Source organism: Microcebus murinus, chromosome 17, assembly GCF_040939455.1.
Source record: "Microcebus murinus isolate Inina chromosome 17, M.murinus_Inina_mat1.0, whole genome shotgun sequence".
Classification (NCBI taxonomy): domain Eukaryota; kingdom Metazoa; phylum Chordata; class Mammalia; order Primates; family Cheirogaleidae; genus Microcebus; species Microcebus murinus.
In genome coordinates, this window is record NC_134120.1 from 22,764,597 (window position 1) to 22,784,340 (window position 19,744).

Here is a 19,744-nt window from a genome sequence, read left to right on the forward strand (position 1 = left end):
TTCAAATTGCCCTTGAATATATCTGGCCCCTTGGAAGCCCTCAGGTCTTCTAGGACTATCAGTGTCTTTATCATAGGTAGCGGGTAGCAATGTAGGCAGGGAGCAGACAGAATTGTGTAAGAAAGATTATAGACGAAAGAAAGGAATAGATGCAAGAAGGGAAATTTCTCTGTCTCTAATGTCCAACAAGAGGCCAGCAGAGGTGAGAAGTAGCTGAGCAAATGGGACACAGAAAGCGCATTGCTTCCACAGACGTGTACTGCGAACCACCGAGTGGGGAGAGGGGCACACAGAAGTCAGCTGCTGGGGCCCATAGGGGCACGTGTGGCGGGTGGAGCAGACCACAGGACGCATGATCAGTCCACAGACACTACCCCCTGTATTCCCAAAGGCCCTCTTTCACCTTCCACACAGGTCTGGGCCACAAAACTCCCTTCCCTGAAAGGACCATATCCTATCTGGAGACCTGTGGAAAAGCCCTGACACGACTAAAACTAAGGGGGTAGAGAGTCATATGCTACCTGTCCGGGCTGAGTCAGAGAAGGAGAGGTCAGGTCAAGCTGAGAAATGGGGAAGGTTGTGGGGTTTTCTTAGATTTTTGCTAATTTTGCTTTGAAGAGGAGGTGGGCTCTGAGATGGGCCTCAAAGGAGTAAAGCGCCTCCAGATGCCCAAGGTCATGACGCTCATCCCCTGGCTGGGATGCTGTGCCCAACATGCAGGCTCCTCTGCCAGCCCCTCCCGCACACTCGCTCCGGGTGAGCCCCTGCCCACTGGCCCCCATGTCTGCAGGTTGGTGCCCCCCCCCATCTGCCCATCTGCAGTGTGTGGACAGCGCAGGCCTCAGCAGCCTCCCCTCCAGCCCAGGCCTCCCTGCATGATTTGTCCCTGCCCCCCAGCCGGCTGAGTACCTGCCCTGGGAGGAACAAGAGATGACGCACAGACCCGGTGATGGGAGGCCCAGTGCCCACAGTGGACGCAGCCCCACTGGAGCCAGCTCTGCTCAAGCCAGGGCTCTCCTTCCACCTGGATCTGACACTTCAGCCCTGAGCATCCTGCCGGCCTTCATCCACTACATACTCAGTGGCAACTTCAAGTATTAATGAAAATGGGGAGAAGGGCATCAGCAGTAGTATCCCTATGAGTTCAGCTAGTTCTAAAGGAAGGAAAACATAAAATGTATGCAGACGCAAACCCCACCCCTAAACTTCCCAAGATTCTCCTCCCGAACATTCTAACTCCGAACACCTGAGACACTGAGAATGTTAACAGGGTCCACGCTCGCCTGATCATTTTGCTCTTCCCAGAGAGGTCAGCTGGTTTCTGTCAGGCCTGGGAAAACCTGGGCTTATGTGGGTTTCTCTGTTCTTCATGGTTGCTAACTCAGAGCATGTCACACTCTCAGCTTCCGTGTTCCTGAACCGGCCTCTCAACAGCAGTCCCCACCCACTCTAGGGCCCTGGAGAGAAGAGTCCTTTGCCATATTACAAGGCCATCCTCTGGGGCAGAGGGGATATTAGGAAGAGAGGTAGAAGATCTGTGCTCAGTGAACAAGGAAAGGAAATTCTGGGCCCTGAGGTTCTGGGGAGAAGCTGAGAAGAGAAGGGGCGCAGAGGGAGCGGAAGAGAATGGGGGGAGCCGGGCAGGCAGGAGTAGCGAGCAAATGGGGCCCCAGGAAGCATCCCCACACCCTCACCCAGGCTCCCACTGCTGTCCCCAGAGCAGCGGATGCCTGGGCCCCAAAAGCTGTAGTGATCACATGCAAAACCTCTCCCTGGCCCTGGGTACAATTTGCATGCTGGGGCCTTGTTTGGAGGCCCAACAGCCTTAATTCAAAGATTCCTTCTAATAGGAGAATTCTGGGCACTTAGAAGAGAACATTCGGGTCAACAAGGCCTTTGGGCCCCTTCAGCTCCTCCTGCCTTGGCTCAGGGCTGGCCTGGCTGCCAGATGCCACATGAGGAGGCCCCCCCTCCCTGGCATCCTTCTCCATGGGCCACTCAGCCACAGGACAGGGTAGGGCCCCAGGCAGCGCGCGCACGCGTGTGGGGCGTGGGGAACCCAGCCAGCAGCTTTGCCCTGTGCCAGAGGCTGGCAACGCCGGGCTAAGGGCTCTGCCAGCCCATCGAGAGGAGTCTGCTCCATCCCCCCACCCCACCCCTAGGCAGCACCTCAGAGGGAAAAGAACCTGAGCAGCTTGAAGTCTAGTGAGGGCAGCAAGCGTAGTTTGGGATGAGCTGGGGTAAGCCCTGGCCCTGCGCGTGTTTCCCGGCCTCATGGTTTCTGAAGCAAGTTACTTCACAGCTCTAAGGCCACCCTCTGCCACCCCGGTGGGCTGACTCCAATATCCCAGGGAGGCACCTGAGGAGGAAGCAGCTTTAAACATGAGCAAGAAGAAAAAGGACTTGCATAAAAATGGGATCCGATGGTATGTATTGAAGGCTTGTTCTGCCTGGCCTTCTTCAAAGCTCCCCACAACCACGTGAGGCAGGACTGTCACTCTCACCCCCTTTTCAGATCACGAACACGAGAGTGTGAAACCCACCAAGAGACCCTCCACACGGAGGGTGGAAGGCCACAGCCCAGCCTCACGGAGCCCAACCCCGGTGGGGACAGCTTGAACAGGCAGCCAAACCGACCACAAAGCTGCTATTGCCACCAGACCTTGCAACTGGCACGGGGATCCCCACCACCCTTAATCCCAGCCCCCATCCTGGCCACACCATTGACCACCCCCTAGGAGACAGCCTGTAGCGAGAGGCAGCCCCACACGGTGGTGGGTCCCTCCATACTTCCCAGCTCTGCAGCCCTGGCCTGACTGTAATCTCCTTACACTGGGGGTTGATCACATGCTCACTGAGACCCGAAGGCCTGGACTTCCCCACGCTGATCCTGAATAAACCAGGCTGTTGTCAAATCCCCTACATGCATGTGACCCACTCTCCCTCCACAGACACGCCCTGTCCCTGCAGCAGCTCTTGGGGGTGAAATAAAGGCTGGAGTGTAATGGTGAAGTAAGTTCAACATACCAAGTTAAAGAAAGTTATTAATATATAGGTTTCTAAACAATAGGGTTTCTCAGGGTTTTTAAAAGGCTAAACGCTCACTGGTCAACCTTAAGAGGATAAGGTAGTATGCAGATATGGCAGATCCCCAAAGGAAGGTGACCAGGGAACGGGCCTTTTATTATTGAGTATCTCAGGGGAACTCACTTTGAGAAACACTGCTTAGAGTGTTACCAACATAATTAGTCCTGGCCCAACAAAGCATCTCTATGAACACGGTCCACGTACAGTTCAAGAGGGAGGTGTTGCAAGGATGGCTACAACCTCCTGAGACTTCATAGCCTCAGGTCCCAGAGTTTGGGTAAGTTCAGCCCAATCCCCCCTCCCCCACCTTCTCCCCTGGAGTTGAACTTGTTTACAACTTGTGGGCAGGTTACCTTCTGGAAACCCACCCTCAGCTAATAGAAGAAATGGCAAAGCCGGGCTGTGGCTTTGCCATTTCAAGAAGCTAAATGATTCCTTGGGAGATTCCGAGTTGACTTTAACGGAACTGGGAAAACTGTGAAAATACTGGCTCAGAAAATGCCTCGGATGGGGCAGTTTGCAGGAAGCTGTCACACCCATTCTTTTTTTTTTTTTTTTTTTGAGACAGAGTCTTGCTTTGTTGCCCAGGCTAGTGAGTGTCCTGGCGTCAGCCTAGCTCACAGCAACTTCAAACTCCTGGGCTCAAGCGGATCTACTGCCTCAGCCTCCCAAGTGGCTGGGACTACAAGCACGTGCCACTGTGCCCGGCTAATTTTTTTTTCCTCTATATATTAGTTGGCCAACTAATTTCTTTCTATTTATAGTAGAGACGAGGTCTCGCTCTTGCTCAGGCTGGTTTCGAACTCCTGACCTCCAGCAATCCACCCGCCTCGGCCTCCCAGAGTGCTAGGATTACAGGCGTGAGCCACCACGCCCGGCCAACACACCCATTCTTTATTTGGCCCCTACAGTATCAATGTGCCACGATTATAGCAAATACTGCTGAGGAATATACGGCTGGGTGTGCTTGTGTGTCTGGCTTTGCTCACAGGGGCGAATTTGTAAGGCAAAGATGCAGGGCCCTGGCCGGATTCCGGCCATCACCTGCAAGTCCCCTGGGCCACATCCCTTTTCTCCCAGCCACTGCCACCTGGTCCAAGCCGCCTGGACACTGCAACAGCCTCCCAAATGGTCTCTTGGGATCCCCTCCTGCCACCCTGGAGCTGTTCTCAACACAGCGGCCAGGCCAAGTCAACCCAGCTTACAGCACTGCAGTGGCTTAACCCACTCTGCCTGCTCTAGCAGGTGCGGCCCGCCCCACCTGGGGCCCTCAGCCCCTCAGCCCCTCAGCAAACACTCCCGGCTCCCCCCGCTGGGCCCAGCCAGCTGCTGTCCTGCCCAGCCCTCCCCAACTCCCAGTCTTCTCATTCCAGTGTCTGCCCAGACTCTTCTCATCTTCACAGAGACACTGTCCTTGACTCCCCCACCTGCCACCCACAGCTCTATGGCATCACACCATCTGACCGGTCTCTGTGGCCCTGTCCTGAGTGTTATCTTTCTTAGTTTGTTTCCATTTGACACGACCTCTCCTCCTCACAGGAACGTCAGCCTCCCAGAGATGGAAGCGTGTGTCTCCATCACCACTCTGCGCCTGTGTTCACGGCGGACCCTCGACAGAGGGACCTTGCACGGGCAATGACCTCTCTGGACCTCACCTTCTCATCTGAAATGGGCCCCTAGAGGATCTCCAGGTCTGCCCCTGGCTCTCACATTTATTTGCCTTCTCTTCCCTCCCTCACCCAGAGTCACATATTCAACAGTCACATGCACGCTGGCTTGGTTTAGTCCCCAAACTCGTTCATCTTCACAGCAATTCAGGGCAGAACAGAGATAAGATGGAGGAGAAAATGATCCCCAGAAAATGCCAAGGAGGTGAAAGGCTCAGAAAGGAGGATGTTTCCAGGAGCTGGTGTGGTCTTTCCCTCCTGTCTGTGTCCGCACCGCACACAGGTGGCAAGGGATTCAAAGTCAGAGGGGACAGAGGGTCAGAGTGGCTCCCTGACAAGAGTCCAGGCAGGCAGCAGGGGCTCAGGGGCTCTGGGAGGAGGCCAGAGCAGGACCCAGAAGAGAGGAGCAGCTCTTTCCAAAAAAGATAGGAGGCCAACAGACATTAGCCCTGGTCCATCTGCCAGACCAAGGCCAAGGTTAGGACAAACCTCCCCTGACTCACAGACTGCTCTTGGCTGACTTCTTTCCTCCTTCCAGGCAGCTTTTTCTTTGCCTTTTTTTTTTTTTTTTTTTTTGAGACAGAGTCTCACTGTCACCCAGGCTAGAGTGGGGTCATTATAGCTCACTGCAACCTCAAATTCCTGGGTCCAAGCGATCCTCCTGCCTCAGCCTCCCAAGTAGCTGGGACTACAGGTGCACACCATGATGCCCAGCTAATTTTTCTAATTTTAATAGAGATGGGGTCTCACTCTTGTTCAGGCTGGTCTTGAACTCCTGACCTCAAGCAATCTTCCCACCTCAGCCTCCCAGAGTGCTAGGATTACAGGCATGAGCCATTGTGCTGAGCCCAGGCAGCTTTCGATAATCTTTTTAGCCAGGGTGACCATATAGTTTATTGTTCAAGCTGGGACACTTTTGAAAGTGGGAAAGAAACTATTAATAATTATGACAGAATGACAGGTATAAGGTGGGCATGTCCCAGGCAACCCAGGTTGTACAGTCACCCCATTTTTAACTCTGTTTCACCAGATTAAAAATCATAAAATAAAAGGCAGAGCGAGCAGGCCCAATGGGCTCTTAGAGCGATTATCCCATCCTTGTAAATTACAGAAATAACTTGCACTAGGGAGAAAGGAAGGAAGATTTGGATTTCAAGTCAAGCCCAATGATGAGGACAGGAATTGGCAATGATCCCCAAGAAATGCCAAAGAAGTAAAGGGCTCAGAAGGGAAGATGTTAGTGCCTTGGAGGCCAAGGTCAGAGCACTTTAGTCTCCCAGTGAAACTAACGCATGCTTAAGGCCTAGCACAATGCCTGGCACACGAGACAATCAATATAGGTAGTAAAGATGACAATGGTGACAATGGTGATGATGACTATAGTGACAAGAACCAGCACATCTTCTTAGAAAATGTTTTCCTCTCCTCTTATGTGATTTTCTGGGAGCTGGCAAATGTTGGCAGGTGTGATACAACTTACCAGGACAGCTCTCCTCTGCAGTTGTGCAAACTCCACTTTGCACTAGGGGCACTTTCCCTCCTGTCATATATTGGATCTCTAGAGCAATCCGGAGGGTGAGTGGGCAGGTTGCTTACCCTGATTGCTTAAGCTTCATGAGCCTCAGCGTTCCCATCTGTAAAATGGGGAGAATGCCTAACCCACAGAAGTGCTTTGAGGATTGAACGAGATGAAAGGGGAAAAGCACAGGTACACATGAACCAGACCTGGACTAAGATGCTCTCCGTTTACACTGCAGATGATGAAACTGAAGCTCAGGCTCAAGTGCCACAGGTTGCCCCTCCTCTTGCAGCCCACAGAGCACAGGCTGTGACCCACACATTTTTGGTGACCATGTGCTGTCCACCCACAAGCACTCTCATCTGCCCTGAGCATCGTTCCATCCAGATGTCTGAGTCCATGGCTCCATCTAGACAAGCCTCATGTGAGGATGATAACACCACATTCCTGTCCTTCTCTGAGATCTTTAACCACAGTGAAGTGAGTTTACTGATAGTTACAAGTCACTCATTTTCTAAGTATCAGAAAGCTAGAGAAAACCTCCATGGGTCTCTGCCAAATAGTGCTGTTTAGTCCTCCGCCAGGGATCCACACAGCTCTTCTGCTCCCCACACCCCTCCTAAGATGCTCTCAGGAACAGGTCTGGAACTCACTGGAAATAGTAACACACAAGCATGTGCAGGGGGAAATGAGGACTTTCACAGGAATGAAAGAATAACATGAAGGACTCCATAGAAAAAATATATATTGAACCACAAACAGTTGAACTCCTATTTTAAAAGGTATCTTTTGATGGAAATCAGAACAGTGATTGTCTCTGGGGTAGGAGGACATTGACTAGGAAAAGACATGAGTGAGTGGAAGTGCCTACATTTTGTGCGCAGTGGTGGTTCCTTCACGGCTATGTCCACTAATCCACTCAAAACTCATCAGATTGTACACCTAAAGTCTGTGTATGTTTTCACATGTAATTATACCTCAATGAAAAAGACTGCTGAGGAAAGGGATACTTTTTACCATAGCAACAAAAATATAAGGAACAAATAAATAAATCTAACTGAAGTTGTATAAAGCATCAATGGAAAAAAGTATGCAACTTAATATTGAAGAAATTAAGGAAATAGAAATGCCAAGCTCATGAATAGGATGACTCAATACTATAAAGATGTCAATTCTACCTAAATTAATTTCTGAATTTCATGTTAATAAAAATTCTGACTTGATATGCTATCTCTAAAATCTATATGTAGAGCAAAGAACCAAGAAAAGCCAAGACAATTTTAAAGACTAGTAAGATAGGACAGAAAAACACACAGAGACACATACACACACACGTAGAGATTAAAAAAAAAAGAAAGGAGAGACTTGCCCTATTGTACTTCAAGAATTATGTAAAAGCTGTTGTGATTTGACAGTGTGGCATCAGCTCGGTGACAGACCTGTCCACCAGGGAAGCTGGGAAGCCTAACGGAGGTGGCACTGCCAATCAGCAGGGAAGATGCGGTGCTGGAAAAGTCATTCATCCATGTGGGGAAAAATCAAGTTGCCAACTCATACCATTCACATAACCCAATTCCAGTAGATTAGAGACCTCAGTGCCAAAAACAAACTTTAGAATAAAATATATAAGACTATCAGGCCAAGCACAGTGGCTCATGCCTGTAATTCTGGCACTCTCGGAGGCCGAGATGGGAGGATTGCTTGAGGTCAGGAGTTCGAGACCAGTCTGAGCAACAGCGAGACCCCATCTCTACTAAAAATAGAAAAAATTAGCCCGGCGTGGTGGCGCATGCCTATAGTCCTAGCTACTCAGAAGGCTGAGAGCAAGACTCTGTCTCAAAAGAAACAGATATATATATATATATATATATATATATATATATATATATACTTTTTTTATATATATGTATATATGCCATATATATATGGCATATATGTATAAGGCATATATATAAGGCATATATATACTTTAAATATATATATATACTTTTTTTCATATATACATGCCTATCTTCCTGAACTTGGAGGAGAAAGGATTGCTGAAAGAAAACACAAAGAGCACAAATCACAAGTGAAAATGAAATGGCTTGATTGAATTAAAACTGAATCCAAAAGATGCCGTTTTTTAAAAATGAGAACAAAAGCTACAAATTGGGAAGAGAATCTGCAATGCATAGAACTATAGAGATTAGTATCCTGAATATATAAAGAACTCCTTAAAAGTAAATAAGCAAAAGACAAATAATCCCAGAGAAAAATGTGTCAAATATGTGAACAGGCAAATCATAGAAGAGAAAAGTCCAAAATAAAGCTATGAAAAGATATTCAGCCTGACTAGTAATCAGGCAAATGTGACTTAAAACACAGCAGGACAACACTTCATACCACTGACAAGCATGTTCAAACTTCAAGTTGTCAGGTATGTTGAGAACGCTGACTCCAATACACTGCTAATACAAGGAAGGGGAACTGTTGCAGATGCACGTGTTCCACAATCCGGCCCCGTCACTCTTAGGTACGTACCCTCACTCTCCAGGTGTGCACAAGGCAATGTCTGCAAGGGTATTCACTGCAGCATTGTTTATAATAGCAAAATCGCAAACAAAAAAAATTAGAAAACAGCCTAAATGCCTATCAACCAAAGAAAAGACAAATACAATATTTTCATGTAATAGAACACTACTACTATACAGCAGTGAAAATGAATAAACTGGAGCTACATGCGTCAACACAGACAATTTGTGTGTGTGTGTGTGTGTAAATGAAATATAGGAATACTCACAGATGCAGCAAAACATAGAGTTGCATGGGAATGATACAGACCAAATTAATTATAGCGGTTCCCTTCCGAGAGGGAGACAGGAAGTGAGGGGAATGGCAGTAGAGGAGTATGCCAGGGTTTTAATTGCATTTGTAATGCTTTACTTCATGGGCTGGATGGTGGGTTCACAGATGTTTATTTACATTATTCTTTATACTTTTTGTATGTCTTAAATATTTTATAATCATTTTAAAATCTTCACTGAGCTAGATATCCATCCACATCTGATACCAACCATCACTGACAGACCACCTACTCTGACTCACGGACGTTAGAGTTACAGGAAATACAGGCCCTCACCACGTGCCAGGCATTGCATTAGGCAAGACCCAGCCCCTGGCTAATTGACTCTTAAGTTGGACTATTAGACATCAGCATCAACACAGGCAGGGGTAGGCCAAACCTCTGACCTCATTGCCATGTAATAAAGTCTTTTGCCAAGGGCCACCTAGGTAGCGTGGAGCACTTCCAGCCTCGACCTCAAAGGTAGTTTATGTCGTTTGTGCATGAGGGAGGCCTTTTTCCCTTGAGGTTGGGGAAACATGAAGATCTCCCTAGTCTGTAAAACATCAACAACCTTGCCCAGAATCCTTCCAGAAGCAGAAGCATCAGCTTCAACCAAAGCCACCCCCAGCCCGGAGACCTCCAGTCTACAGAATAATGGAACTGAACAACTATTTACTCAGCTCGCTCTAGGGAAGGCATGTGCTTACCCTCTATGCAGGGGTCCTCAAACTTTTTAAACAGGGGGCCAGTTCACTGTCCCTCAGACCGTTGGAGGGCCGTTGGAGAGTCCGGCACACATTCCACACATGCGCACTGTGGGACAGGATGAGGCAGCTGCTAAGCAGGACAGGCAGCGACAGCAAAAACACCCGGCAGGTGGGATAAATGTCCTCGGTGGGCGGCAGTTTGAGGACCCCTGCTCTAGTGGGACAAGGAGAACAGAGACATGAGGCTTATACAAAAGCAGACGAGTTAAATAGCAGATACAACAAAGACAGGACCTTTGCAGGCACACAGGATTGATTAGCCAGGGTATGAGTGGTATCGGTGTTTAAGTTTCCTGGACTTAGAGAAATGACAGCCCATATCCTCTGGCTGGGCTGTCCATGCTGTTCTTAGGCGTGGCTGGGATCCTGTCTCTGGGCAGGGTGAGTCCTTGAAATGATTTTGTTCCTCTGTAAATGCTCAGCTCCACTGAATGGTCCCTGAACAGGCCAGGGTTTCAAACCTAGCTGACACTGACTCTTCTAAGGCAAGTGATGGCCAGAAACAGTCCAAGGCACAGCTCCTACGTCAGTGAAGTCAGCCTTGGGGACTTCACCTCTCTTTCTGCATTATTGGCTCCCAGGTGTCCAGAGATCAGGCATTCAGTGAAGCACCCAAGGTTCTGCCTGCTGCTTTCCTGGCTCTGCCATGGACCCCTTGAATGGCCCTGGGGAAGTCACTTAACCTCTCTGTTTCCCCAGCTGTTATCTACCTACATCACAGAGTTATTGGGGGAGAATGAACCAGTGGATGGAAACACACCTTCAGAAGCATAGAGCACTGTTTCACTAGGGAAGAGCACGGCCAGGAATCAAGGCTTGAACTTAAGAATGTCACTTTCAGAGGAGACTTTGGGGCATCCCCTAATAAGCAGGAGAGTTCTTCTTTTAGGAAAAAAAGCATAGGAGGAAATCTTCAGGATATAGAGCTAGGCAAGGAGTTCTCAGACTTGGTACCAAAAACATGACCCGTGAAAGAAAATATTGACACATTGGGCTTTATCAAAATTAAGAACTTTTGCTCTGCAAGACCCTTTAAAAGCTTAAAAGACAAGCTACAGATTGGGAGAAAATATTTTCAAGTTACACAGCTGACAAAGTACTAGTTTTAGAATATATAAAGAACTCTCAAAACTCAACAGGAAAATAAAAATAGCCAATCCAATTAGGAAATGGACAAAATGCGTGAAGAGGCATTTCACTGCAGAGGTATACTGATGGCAGATAAGTGCATGAAAATAAGTCCAACATCATTAGCTAATAGGGAAATGTGAATGAAAACTATAACGAGGTAGCACTACACTGTTATCAGAATGGCTAAAATAAAAATTAGTGGAAACACCACATGATGACTAGGATGTGAAGATATGGATCTACCATGCATTGCTGAAATGTAAGATGTTATAGCCACCCTGGAAAATGGTTTGGCAGTTTCTTAAAACACGAAACATGCAACTATCATAATACCTAGCAATTGCACTTTTGGGCATTTATCTCAGAGAAATGAAGATTTATGCTCACATGAAAGCCTAAAAGTGCATGTTTATAGTTGCTTTATTTATAAGAGGCCCAAACTGGACGCGACTCAGATATTCTTCAACAGGTCCGTGATTAAACACACGGTGGTGTATGCATGCCATGGAATAGTACTCAGCAAAAAAAGGGAAAAAACTGTTGCTATACACACAACCTGCATGAATCACCATGGAATTCTGCTGAATTAAAAAACAAAAGCTAATCCAAATAAATCACATACTATATGTTTCCATTTTTGTACCTTCTAGAAATGACTGAGGCTTCTGCCTCAGCCTCCCAAGTACCAGTAGCTAGGACTACAGCCATGCACCACCATGCCTAGCTAGTTTTTCTATTTTTTGTAGAGATGGGGCCTCACTATGTTGCCCAGGCTGGACTCAAACTCCTGGTGTCGAGTGATCCTCCTGCCTAGGCCTCCTAGAGCGGTATGATTACCAGCATGAGCCACTGCACCTGGCCAATTTCTAATTTATCTTTGTAGCTCACTATCCTTTCTGTAAATGGATGTGACTGTTACTGTGCATTTATCTTTTCACAAGATTTAGAATAAACTTATCATGATACTAAATTTCAAAACAAGTGTATGAGAAAGACAAACTCTTTTTCTTCTCTTAGACAGCCAACACCTAACTCTTAACCTCTGGCCAACCAAAACGTGTGGGGATTTCTCCCCATCAACAACCAGTTCTCCAGCAGACACCAACTGAATGGGCCATCGTTTAGCGATTCTCGCACTATCTACCTGGAGAGAGTCAGATCCCACAAGTTGAGGGCTCAGTCCCACAAGACTGCCTCCCACTTCAGACACCAGTCACAAGTAGTAGGTTGTCACCGATACTTCTGTCTGATCGGCTGTAAGTCAGGGAGGGTCCCTAATGACAGGGAAAAACTGTTGAGCGCCGCTCCGCATCCCTGCTGCTGGGGGGCTGGGGGAAGGCCGCCAGAGGTGCACGCTGCTCTGGCGGGGCTTCCAGTCTGTCCCAGCCCACGCTTGGTGCCTGGCCACCTGCTCCCATCCTCCATTGTGCTGGCTGCTCGATCTTGATTAGACACTTTTTGAATCCCACTGTTGCTGATTGGATGGTAAAGCTTGTTGCTGATTGGACGCTTTTTGAGTCCTACCAAGGGTATAAAAGCAAGAGGAGAACAAGGAAGGGGAGGGGTCAGAAGTGGGCTGAGCCTGCTGAAAGAATAAAGACTGCTCTCCGACTCTTCCTGAGCTGCCAGGTTCTTTCCCTGGTCAAGAGCTATAATTCCAGCTGTAACACTAGCTGTAACACTACAGCCCCTTCCTTGAATTTCATTAAATTGCTAGGACAGCTCACAGAACTCAAGGAAATACTTTCTTACACTTACCAGTTTATAATGAAGGATATTACAAAGGATACCAATGAACACTCAGATGAAGAGAAGCTTGGGGCAAGGCATGTGGGAAGGACACGGAGATTCCACGTCCTCTCCTAGCAGCCACCCTCCAGGCATCTGCATGTGTTCAGCAACTAGAAAGCTCGCCATACCCTGTCCTTGTGGGTTTCTAATAGAGGCTTCCACCCTAGGCCAACTGATTAAATCATTGGCCATTAGTGATTGATTCAACCTCCAGCCCCTTCCACCTCCCCAGAGGTGGGGGTAGAGCTGAAAGATTCAACTTTCTAATCACTTGACGATTAGAGGTGACCAGCCCCCATCCTGGAGCTATCCAATGGGCTTCCTGGAAGTCACCTCATCAACAAAAACCAGGTGCGTTTGACAGAGGCTTGTTATGAATCTTAAAAAGCTACTCCCTTTATCACTATGGAGCTATTTTAGGAGCTAGGGACAAAACCCAAATATTACAATCACCTGCATCACTAAGACCTTATGAGGGTTTGGGGAGCTCTGGCCAGGAGCTGGGGGTGGAGAACCAAAATATACATCTCGGCCGGGCGCTGTGGCTCACGCCTGTAATCCTAGCTCTTGGGAGGCCGAGGCGGGCGGATTGCTCGAGGTCAGGAGTTCAAAACCAGCCTGAGCAAGAGCGAGACCCCGTCTCTACTATAAATAGAAAGAAATTAATTGGCCAACTGATATATATATATAAAAAAAAATTAGCCGGGCATGGTGGCGCATGCCTGTAGTCCCAGCTACTCGGGGGGCTGAGGCAGAAGGATCACTCAAGCCCAGGAGTTTGAGGTTGCTGTGAGCTAGGCTGACGCCACGGCACTCACTCTAGCCTGGACAACAAAGTGAGACTCTGTCTCAAAAAAAAAAAAAAAAAAAAAAAAAAAAAAAAAAAAAAAAAAAAAATATACATCTCTTATTATATCACAATATCACACCCTGTCTCCAAGTACAGTCACATTCTGAGGGGACAGAGGTTAGGACTTCAACATATGACACTGGAGAGGACGCAGTGGAGTCCACAACACGGCAAAGTCCTTGTCAGACGTCAAAGCCTTACCCACGCTTTCTACCTTTCCAGTACTTCCTTTCTTTCCAACTGGCCCTTTCCTGGGACAAAACAAATATCTCCCTCTTCCGTTCTGCCACAGGCTGACTCCCGTCCCCTTGTAGCATTTACCACGGTGTCCATGGACCTGTCTGCCCGCCACCCTGGCACCTAAGCCACGCCTCTCACGCTCACAACATTCCGCGTGACATTAGACAGGCCATCTCCCCGCTCGGGGTCTCGGACCTCCCACTCGGATGAGGAGAGTGAAGCTCAGATGCCGGCATGTGTTGAGTTCCAGGACAGCGTTTGCTCTCTCTGTGGTTCCCCAGCCTCACCTGAAGGAGATCCCGAGATGCGGAAGCATGCACAGCGGGCGGAAAGGGAAAGTGTGTGTGCCGTGAGTCAGGGAGCGTGCGGAGACGGGCCTCTCCCAGCCAGAGGTGGTGCAATCACTGTTAGAATGTGCCAGAATTTCCCATCAGAGACGTGCTGGCATGACATGGGCCTCTCCATTGAGTCACTTTCACAGGTGAGGTAGCTTCAAGGTCACCCCATGCCCAGCTGACCTCAGAGGACCATAAACTTCCGGTGACAGCTGGGGCATCAGAATGAGCAGCACACTCAACAGACACCAGACCGTGCCTTCAGGAACACCCCACATGTGACTCGCTGGGGTTGGGCGTGTGGCACAATGGATGCAAGCGCCTGTCAAGACCAGAGGATCAGGAAGGCCGCAGAACAGCCGCTTCCTCCGCCGGGGCTGACTTCACTTCCGGGAGTGGACAGTTAGTCCTTCTCAGTCTTCCTTCCCCCTCACTCACTCCCCACCACATGGTTCCGGTGGGGATGGAACCCACTGGCCACGGGAGCGAGCACTTGACCCCAGCGGGGCCCATCAGAGTCTTCTCTGAAGGTTTTCAAGTGGGAACCAAGGAGAGAGGCTCAGCTCCCTAATAACAGTGATCACGAAGATGATAATGATAACAGCAGCTTTAACACAGCAATTACCACGACCAGAGCTGCTAAACGCCAACACCGTTGCCTCATCTTCTTTATGTAACAGTCTAATAGATTCTGTGATTGCCCCATTTGACAGATAAGGAATCTGAGGTCAGAAAGGTTAAGTCATTTGCCCAAAGGGCAGATCCAGGATTCCAGCACCGGCCATCTGCCTCCAGAAACAGTGCTCTCCCACCTCACCGCACTGCCTGTCACAGCAAGGCTGCAGGGCTGCAGCCACACTCCCTGTCATGTGTGAGAGCCGCTGCCTTAGAACCAATCTGCAGAGAAGCAGACACGGAAGATGGAAGTCAGAACTTGGCCCCATTTGGGTCTGTGGTGCTGCTCCCCAAGCTGGGGGTCGGTTCTGGCTTCATCCTCTTCCATCTATGGGGAGCACTGGGCCCCATCGATCCCCTCTCCTTTTTGAAATCCCCCTGCCTTGGCTTTCTTAACACTGCTCTATGTTTTCCTACGCCTCCCATCCCCCTTCCACCTTCTTTCCTTCCTAGCTCTCCCTAAATGTACACGCTTCCCAAGGTTTGGAACATGCCATGTTGGCATGGCATGTTCCTCCGTGACAAGCCTGTCTCCCTCCTTGTTTAGACATCCCTACTATGGCACTCAGACCTGTCCCTTGGTCCCTGATCCCTCTCCAGCCCGACTTCTGAGTGGCCCTGAGCTCAGCCCCACCTGCATGCTTCATCCACACCTGAAACTCAAACTGCCCAAACAACACCTGGGTCATCATTAGGAAAAAGATAACATTGGGCTCATCGCTTATACCTTATACTAGAATAAATCCCAAATGGATGATAAATCTGTGTTTGAATAGTGTGAAGGAAAAATCTGAGGCACAATGAAATTTTAAAGAGTTAATTTGAGAGAAAACCAACTCATGAATTGAGGAACACCAGACGGAAAAGTGTTTAGTGTTCTTACGACAAAACGTCAGAAGCAAATGTTGATAGGTGACTATGAAGCAAAATAAAGAAATGATTTGATTGGTTGCATTTATAAAATTGCCTTATTTAATCTATCCCATTGGAAAGTCCCTAGTTATATAATTATAAGTTAGTTGGCTGCTTATGATTGGCTGAGGTTAAATTTTGTTTCTAACACAAGCATTTACAGAAAGGGCCCAAGTTTCGCTGACGTTTGCAGATTAAGCAAGGTTGAGGTCACTTATGAGGCCTAGCTACTTTTGTCTGCTCAGGGATTCTTTGGGCTTGATTTCCATTCTAAGTTACTTTAACAATAGTGAACTCATATAAGTATTAGAATAAAGACTGAATCTGCAAGATTGGAAATGCATACCATTTATTAGGAAAGATCTATTACAGTAAACCTTCAGACACTTCTGGATAAACCATTAAACTTAGAAAAAAATTTGTTTTACACTCAGGACAAAAAAATTCACTTACAAGGAGAAAAATAAGGTAGGTTTCAGATGTCTTTCCAGCAGCAATCAGTGCCAGAACAAAGGAGAAATGTCTAGAAGGAAAAGAGAGTATGATCCAAGTGGATTCTACCCAGCCAAGTTAGAGCTTAAGTATAAAGGCAAGAGCTCACTTTTTCAGACATGAAAGGACTCAGAAAATACAACATCTGTGAGCCCTTTTGAAAAATCTATTTGATGCTGAAGTTAACTAAAGGTTGAATGAAAATAAAGAGTGTGTTAGTTACTCTAAAGCCATAGAAATAGGCCTAGGGCCCCACCTAGATATAGGAATACTATCAAACACCCGATATAATTATGGTTTCAGAATGCAAACTGAAATGTTGTAAACAAAGTTAAAATAATATAAGCATCAAAACTGGAAGGAAGAAGGGGGCAGGAGGGAGGATGTATCTAAGTGCTAATCCTTTATCTTTTCCTGCATATAATCAATCGATCCCATGTATATGGAAACTCATATTGTTAAAAAAAAAACCACAGTGATTCCAACTTCTTAAATTCCCTTAAATTTAGCGCCACCTTCTTGGAATTTATTTCCTTCATAAAGAAGAACAGTTATCTGAAGGACAGTTCAACCAAAGCTTTTATTCCTGTTAAATACATTTAAAATTCAAGATAATACTTATTTTCGAAAATGTTATATATAGTAAGACACCATCATTATGCAATAGTTTTCATCTGTTTCAGTGTCTCTTTCTTTCTCTCTGACTCTGTCTCTGTCTCTTTCTCTCTAGATCCTTCTTTCTTTCTATGCATAGAGAGATATCTGGAAAGACATCAACTAAATGTCATCATTACTTATTTTTAGGTAGTAGAATTTTTAGTAATTTGTTGCTTTCTTCACACTTTTCTGTGATTCTTAAAATTTTTAATAAGTATTATGTGTAATTTATATTGAAATAGTGACATACTCAGAGAAAATAAAGGGATGGACAAAGAGATACCAAGCAGATAAGCTCAAAAAGAAAGCAGACAAAGTAGAATTTAAACTCAAAAGCATTCAGGAGATTATGAGAGACATTATTGTATGGTAAAAGGTAAGTTTGGAAAATATAACACCTATAAATTTTGATATTCCAAATAGTATAGTTGCAAGATACACAAAACAAAAACTACTAAAAATATAAGGACTTAATTTAAAGTGTGTACACAAACACACAATGCAGTGAAATACTTTAATATGCCTACTTCTGAATTTGAAAGATCCAGTAAAACAAAAATAAGTGACATAAAGAATGTGACTATTACAATCAACAAGCTTGATTTAGTACGTATATAGAATTTGATGTCTTACCAATGAAAAATAAACATTGATTTTGCCCTTGGGATCTTTCTAAAAATTGATAACATATTTGGCTCCAAGGAAAATCTACAAAATGAAAAAAGTGGAGATGTACAAGCCAAATTTCTGGAGCAGAAGCCAATACAATTAAAAAGATATCATAAAAGCATAACTTAAAAAGTCTTAACTACTTAAAATTAAGAAACACTCTACTAAACAACTCCTATATCAAAGGAATTCAAAATTAAAATTGTCTAGAAAATAGTAAAAAGGAGCTATACATGCATGCATAGATAATTGAAAAGAAAGGAGAGAAGGAAAGAGAAAAAAAGAGGGAGGGAGGGAGGAGAGAAGAACTAACCTAACTCAATAATTTTGGTTATTTGAAAGAGCCATCGATTGTTGCCGATTAATAAAACCAAAACATAGTCGGCAGGTCTAGACTCTGGTCCAAGCTTCGTCATCATCCTGGCAAGTCATTTCTCCCTCTGGACCTCAGATTTCTATCCCCAAAATGATAGATTCAACAAGATGATGTCTCCTGCTTCAGTTTATTTGGTTCCTACAAGATCTTTTGCATATTCCCATCAGTTGCCCATATTTATGCATTGGGAGATTTGGCATAAAAATCTCACCTCTGCCTTCTTTTAAAAACCAGAGGATACAGCGGCACTCCTGGTTGGCCTGGGGTACCTGAGCTCCTACCCCCTAGCTTCACTCCAGCCTGCCTGGACTGTGGGCTTTTTAGCCCCTGAGCAGAAGAAAGGACTGTGGAATATCAGTTGTCACCTTCTCCAAAGAAAACTCAGGGCTTGCTGGGTTTTTTTCTTTCTTTCTAGTCTTCCACCTATCATAAATATTGGGTCCGGGGAAAACAAAACCTATAACTGATTTTCTAAAGTAAATTCTCATTTTTGTTCTTCATTAAAATTTCCATCCAGACATTTGGGTTTAAACAAGCCCAATTATTTCCAAGAAAATAGAATGAAAAGCTGAGGAAACCTCCACTCCCCACCTCCCAACAGCCCCAGACACTCAAGCGCTTGTTATGTGCATCAAACCACCCACACATCTGGATCCTGGGGTGTGCTGGGCAGTGGGGGCAGGAGGGCACCATGTGGCTAAATTGCATGCGTAAAACTTTATTCCTCAAAAAAAAAGAAAGAAAGAAAGAAAGAAAGATTCTTGCTCAAATAAGGGACTAGAAGTTAGGGATAAATACTCCAGAAAGAAAAAATTATATATTAAAAATCCACATAAGGCTGGGCATGGTGACTCACGCCTGTAATCCTAGCACTCTGGGAGGCAGGATGATTGCTTGAGGTCACAAGTTTAAGACCAGCCTCAGCAAGAGTGAGACCCTGTCTCTATTAAAAATAGGAAAATTGGCCAAACATGATGACACACACCTATAGTTGCAGCTACTCGAGAAGTTGAGGCAGGAGGATTGTTTGAACACAGGAGTTTGAGATTGCTGTGAGCTAGGTTAACGCCACAGCATTCTAGCCTGGATGACAGAGCGAGACTTTGTCTCTAAATAAATAAATAATTTTTTAAAAAAGAGGGGTGCTGGGAGGGTGCATGGTCCTCCACCCTGTGCAAGATTCCAACAGGAAGTCACCAGACTAAAACAGCACTTCAGGAGGCAGCACATTTTACTTGGGGTAACGTGTCATTGTAAGAAAGTTTAGTGCTCTTAGAATCAACATTTTGGAGCCTGAACTAAGTGTCCACTATCCTTATCTTTTGGGTGAGAAAGATAAGGCTTCTAAAGGACAGGTCACCTGCTCATAGATATACTGGTCAGAATCCAGGGTGTTTCTGTTTCTGGCATTTTTTTTTTTTTAATTTCCTTTTTTAATCACCAGTCTGCATCCATGTGAAGGGTTGATTCATTCATTCCTGCATTTACTAATGCAATGACTCATTCAACGTATGTTTATTGGATGCTTGCTATAAGCTATAAGCTAGATACTGTGCTAGGCATTGAGGACAAAAAGATGAAAATGCGACTGGGCGCGGTGGCTCACGCCTGTAATCCTAGCACTCTGGGAGGCTGAGATGGGAGGATGGCTCAAGGTTAGGAGTTCAAGACCAGCCTGAGCAAGAGTGAGGTTCCATCTCTACTAAAGAATAGAAAGAAATTAGCTGGACAACTAAAAATATATAGAAA